Below are 6,000 nucleotides of genomic sequence, written 5' to 3' on the forward strand. Positions count from 1 at the left end.
ACCTCCCCTGTTTCTACCCTAGGACCTCAGGCCCAGCATTGGAACGTGTGCTCCCCTCTTCTGTCTGCCAAAGAGCCGAGTTACAGCTCTGCTTGGCGGACGGGATGGATCAGTTTGTCCTGGGGACGGGGATGGTGATTTCTCCCCCAAGAACACCCACGTGAGAGGCCAGCGCACCCCGCGCTCCCGAGAGGAGGGGAGCTTTTGCTCTTGGTTTGTCACAAAGGAAAGGAAATGACACTGTCTTGCAGGTCACTGACAACAGACCTTCTCCTGACAATGAGAGGCCGTAGCACTGTGTCATCCAGGCCAAGGATGCTGTGGGGTCGCCATGCCCCACCGTCTGTTGGGCTCTGCTTCAGGCAGCCCCTGAACAGAGAGGAAGCGAGACAAAAGCAGGCCCCGGGTCTGTAGCAATTGCTGTACCTTCCCTCCAGCGTGGGCAAGCCCCGGGGCTTCTGGCGCCCCAGCAGGTGCAGGCGCGGCGGCGGGAGGTGCGGCAGGAGAGCGCATGCGTGGGGAGCTGCAGAGCCACGCCCACTGCGTGCTCGGCACAGCCTGGGTTTGCACCCTGTCAAGATTTGGTATAATTTTTTTTTTTAAGATTTTATTCACTTATTTCACAGACAGAGATCACAGGCAGGCAGCGAGGCAGGCAGGGAGAAAGGAGGAGGCAAGCTCCCCGCGGAGCACAGAGCCCGATGCGGGGCTCGATCCCAGGACCCTGAGCCGAAGGCAGAGACTTAACCCACTGAGCCACCCAGGCGCCCCGGGTGTATCATTTTAAATGAATTGCTGTTGTTTTAATTTCTGAGTTTTAATTCCTAATGGGGTAAATGTCCGTCTGTAGAATCCACATAAGCCAAAAGCTTATGAAACCAAAAAGTGCGCGACGTTTTCTCAAAAGCCCTCGTACATCCGTAAAATAGGTGACGGATGGCCAGACAGCCGTCAAAGCCACGCTTACGACGTGGGCGCAATGCCAGCGCGTCGCCGTGCGCCGTTCTCAGAGGTCTGCAGGGTTCCCCAGCGCTGCTGACGGCCGGACCCTCTCTGCAGGAAGGGAGCTCTGGCGGACCACGGTTCTTCCCTGTCCTTTGCAGTGATGGCGGCGAACACGGATTACATGCACAACCGAAAAGGAATCTTAATGTCATAACAATAATGTCTACCCTGTTTTCCTCGCAGTGGACTTTTTAAAAAAGATTTTATTTATTTGACAGACAGATCACAAGCAGGCAGAGAGAGGGGGAAGCAGATCCCCACTGAGCAGAGAGCCGGATGCGGGACTCGATCCCAGGACCCCAAGACCGTGACCCGAGCCGAAGGCAGAGGCCCAACCCACTGAGCCAGCCAGGCACCCCCATAGTGGACGTTTTGAAAGTTAACACTATAAAGTGCCTTGAAAACTCATAAGTCACTGTGCGTGCATAATGTCTTACAGACCAGCATGAGCACTCTCATGGGGGGGGCTGTGCTTCTGAATCAACAACATCCTCTAGAGTGAGGGGCACATGTAGTGAGAACTCGCTAAAATGCTGAATACGTGAATAAATGTGTGAATGTTTTAAAGTTAACTATATGGGGTGCCTGGCTGGCTCAGTTGGTGGGGCGTGGGACTCTTAAACTCAGGGTCCTAAGTCCGAGCCCCACATCGGGTGTAGAGATGACTTTGAGAAAATAAAGCTATGAGTTATATATCTACAACTTCTGTTTTTGGTTGAATTGTATCCCCCAAAGACAAGTGGACAGCTCAATTCCCAGTAACTCAGAATGTAACCCTATTTGGAAACAGAGTTGTTGCAGGTGTAATTAACTAAAATGAGGCCATATTGGACTGGAGGGCCGGAATCCAGTGACTGGTGTCCCACAGAGACACACACAGAAAGAGGGGCGGCATGTGACCACAGAGCTTGACATGACTCACAGACCAGCCAAGGGACGCCAAAGACTGCAAGTGTCCAGCTCTGCTTCCCCACCCCAGGGGAGGACCCCTGCTGCGTGAGGGAGAGCAAAGCTTGTCACAGCGCCAGCCACCTGAGTAAGCGTCCAAACACTTGTGCCCACTGCATCCCGGCATTGGAGTCGCCAAGGAAAGCGCGGTGCGATCACGCGCTGACACAGCGACTTCACTCGTGCGAGGAAGAGACACACACGGGCTGCTGGGGCAGCTGGTCCCTGAGCACGTGCCCCTCCGGCGCTGTAGCGGGAAGACCCACGCCCCGCAGTCCGGAGTACTGAAAGCGGGGGCCTGCTCACCTGGGGGTGCTCGCCCGAGCAGGACAGCAGATCACTCGCTGAGCTTACAGCAGGCAAGGATGTCTGCTCAAGGTCTGTGGGCTCCTTATTTGTTGGAAACTAGGGTTCCAGGCCCAAAGCCCATTCTCAAGTGGTTTTGTTTGTGGTGGAAAGACTGCCTTTTCCAACAGCCAGAGTTAGGAGAGGCCAGGGTGACCCTCTGGCCCGGGCTTCAGAGGAGGCCTGGCCTTCTGACACCTCCATTTGGGGCTTCCGGCCTCAGATTGGTGAGAGACGGGGTTGCTGACGCTCTCCGCGCCCATTGCGGTGCTGCTGCAGCAGTCCCCGGGCCCCGCCGCAGACGGGAACTAGACGAATGTCTCCGGCAAAGAGAACTGTGGTCTGTGCTGCCCTTTTCCACCCGGCTTCCGCAGCCTCCGCTGAGCTTGCCAGGCAGGAAGAGAGTGGGCAGCGGCGGGAGGCCCCGTACGGACAGACGGCTTTCTAGGCTACCATCTTGCCTGTGTTGCTGGACACTGCATTTTGGGACATTGGCCTGCTGCAGACCCCGGACACCGAGTGAACACGCAGGGTCACTCAAGGCGTCCCGTTGGCTGTGGTTTTGATGCACACGGGTTCTCTACATCCTTCCGCTTTACAGGTGGCGTCTGACTCCGCCAGCACGGGCTCTTCCCTGGGGGGCACTCCTGACACAGAGAATGTGTGGGACTCTGCCCAAGATGGGTTCACACAGCTGCCCGCGTCCCTCTCTGAGGCCTCGCCCTCAGGGGCCAGCGGCCATGGGCTGAGGACGCCCACTCGCCCACGCAGCCCTGGGGAGGACCTGAGGTCGCCTGCTGACTCCGTGTGAGCAAGCTGACTTGACCCTCCACCCCAGTCCGGCCCTGGGGGGACCAGAGCCTCAGCCGATGTCCCGACTGCAACCTTGGGGGAGTCCCTGAGCAAGACAGCCCAGCTCCTGAATTCTTGGCTTAAGGACGTGGTGAGACACACTTGTGACACAGTGTGGATAGCTAATACAGGATTGGCTCCCCAGGACTCCCACCTTTGTTTTTTGTTGCTGTGGTTGTTGAGAAAAGCATGATCTGTCTGGAAGGATTTCCCATCCTTGCCCGAAGTCAGAGGCTCCATGCAGTGACTGTTACAAACGCCATCTGCCCTGTAATGCCTGCTTTGGGTCCCCTAGGAACTGAGAAGCCTGGCCTGTGATCGGCTTGGTCCTCTGGGAATGCCAGGCTGTGTGCCTGTACGTGGCATGTGTCTGTGTACCTAGAAGCGGGGCACACAGAACTCACACCTCATAAAAATACGCTCAACACACTCGCTTTCTCTCCCTCCTTTCTCCCGGCTGTTCCTCTTGCTGGTCCGAGGTCTCTGTCTCCTGGGCTGCTGTGTGTCCCAGATTCTGACTTTCTCACCTCTCCCTGGGCAGGGGAAGGAGGAAATATGGTGAGAGATCCTTGGAGCCTGGAGGAGTATGCCTGCTCCCGGAGAGGTTGGTGAGTGTGGGGGAGAGGTGAGGGGTCTCTCCGGATCCTGGGGAGCAGGCACCTATCTGGCACCTGGACCTGAGGCTCATGTGGATGCCGGAGCATAACCTGCTTGGACATCTAACAAACGTGCCTGCTCCCTAGCAGAGGGGTCCCTGCTGGGCACCCCACGTGGCTGTTTGGGCCCCATGGTACAGGCTGGCCACCAGTGTGACTCAGGATGTCTGCTTACTCTCTTTGCCACTCTGGGTCTCCACCTTGGGGCCAGATTTGTGTCTGTGAGTGATCAGCTGCCCAGTGGGGGCCACAAAGCCACGGGGTGCACCCCAGTGGCCTGCTCGGACTGCTAGGACCCACTCCACATCTGAGGAAGACCCACGGGGCACTGCAGTGAGAAGGACAAGCCTCAGATGTCAGACCCTTGTGTGTCCTCCAAAGCAGCAGCCTGAGGCCTGGAGTCTAGGCCAGCAGGAGCGCTTGGCCCTGGGGAGAGCTGAGCGTGGGCCCCTCCTGCCCCCTCCCTTACACCCCCACTGTCTCCTGGTGCTCTGGAGAGGAAAACAGGCTTGTGTGTCATATACACACTCATTCCTCAGGGCCTCCATCAGCATTAGAACTACGGGCAGTTACGTTAAGAACACAGGGACAACTGGCTTCAGTCCAGAGCTCTGTGCGTCACATCCGTACACTGGCCGGGAGTGGCCCTACAGCCCGTTCTGACACACAGATGCGGAATGCTCGCGGGGAAGGTTCAGCCACTTCTTACACACGGGTTTCAGGTTTTTGTCTTTAATCATTCATTTGATTTCATTTAAGTTCACTTTCACGACGTGGACGAGACGGGCACATGTCACACTAGGCGTCCACTGAGAGAGCTGCCGCTGCAGAGAGAAATCCAGCCCTCCGCTCTCTTTCCATGTTCCTTTCTGAGTCCCGCAGGAGCCACGTGGGGGACATGGGGTTCCAATCCTGGCTTGTCATTCCCCTGGAGACTGCGGGTGGGACAGGGAGAGTGGGCATGGGTCCCTGCCTCCCCCAAAGCCTGTTGTAGTGGCCAGCGCCCAGCTGTGCTTTCTGGCTGGGCCCTGGTAGGCCACTGGCACAGGCTTCCACAGGATGGAGGCTGGGGGCACGGGGGGGGGGGGGGCGGCCACCCACCTGGCTTCTAAAGCCCTGGCTCCTTGCAGTCTGTCCCTCATGCTTCCCACCCAGAGGACGGTCAGCAGGGACCCTGCCCTCAGCCCTCGGCTGTGGAATGGGGCTGCCACGGAGGATGGGGCAAAAGGATTGGACACCACCCTCATGGGTAGCAGGGGACAGTCCTCAAAAGCCAGCACTGGGAACCTGGAGAGTCCCCCTAGGCTGGCGGAGGAGAAGGAGCCCAGTCCAGGAAGGTGTTGGCAGGAAAGGCCTAGTGCCAGAGAGGGCCACAGGTCAAGAACGTCAAGGATGGACTAGGCAGGAAGGTGGTTTGGGAACCCCGCCCCCCCACCATCTGAGGCTACAAGCAGCTGGTCCCCGACGCCCCCCGCCCCTGCCATCTGCTCCCTGAGGGGCGCTTGCAGCTACCACTCACTCAGACCTAGCCACACCTGTCCAGAGCTCAGCCTGAAAGCCCCATAGGCCCAGAGCACCATGGGAGCATTTTTTTTTTTTTTTAAACAACCAGGGTTAGGGCACAGAAAGGGGCCAAGACTCCAAAGTGCTCTAAAGACGTGGTCCTGCAAGGACCCGTAAAGCCTACGGGGAGAAGAGGAATGGTGACAGAGGAGGGCTTCCTCACACCAGTACTGGGCCAGAGGCTCTTAGGAGGTGAGCACTCCCGGGAGGACGGTCCACCAAGGGTGTCCGTGCAGCCCACAACCCTCTAGACCATGGCCACTGGCTCATGGGTCCCTGGTGGAGAATGCCCGCTCCCCGAAGACTCCGGCTGGGTCACATCCCACCCTCCCACTCCCCACTCCAGCCACAGGCAATGACTAAACCTCCCAGGCCAGCCCAAGCTGCCCACTGCAGGCCAGGTGGTCTCAGAGGACCCCCACGCACTAATTCCAAACATTCCACTGCACAGATGGCCCCCACGACTGACCCAGAGGCTTCTTTCTTCCCCTGCCCTCCCATGTGCTCTGCCCCCTCTCGCCGAAGGCCTGGCAGGCGCTGTCGCCTTAGCCAGCCAGCGGCAGGAGCCGGCTCAGAGGACGTGCCCACAGTACAAGCTGCTCACAGGACAAGCCCGCATAAGGACCACATG

Source organism: Meles meles, chromosome 16 (genome assembly GCF_922984935.1).
Source record: "Meles meles chromosome 16, mMelMel3.1 paternal haplotype, whole genome shotgun sequence".
In the NCBI taxonomy this organism is placed as follows: Eukaryota; Metazoa; Chordata; class Mammalia; order Carnivora; family Mustelidae; genus Meles; species Meles meles.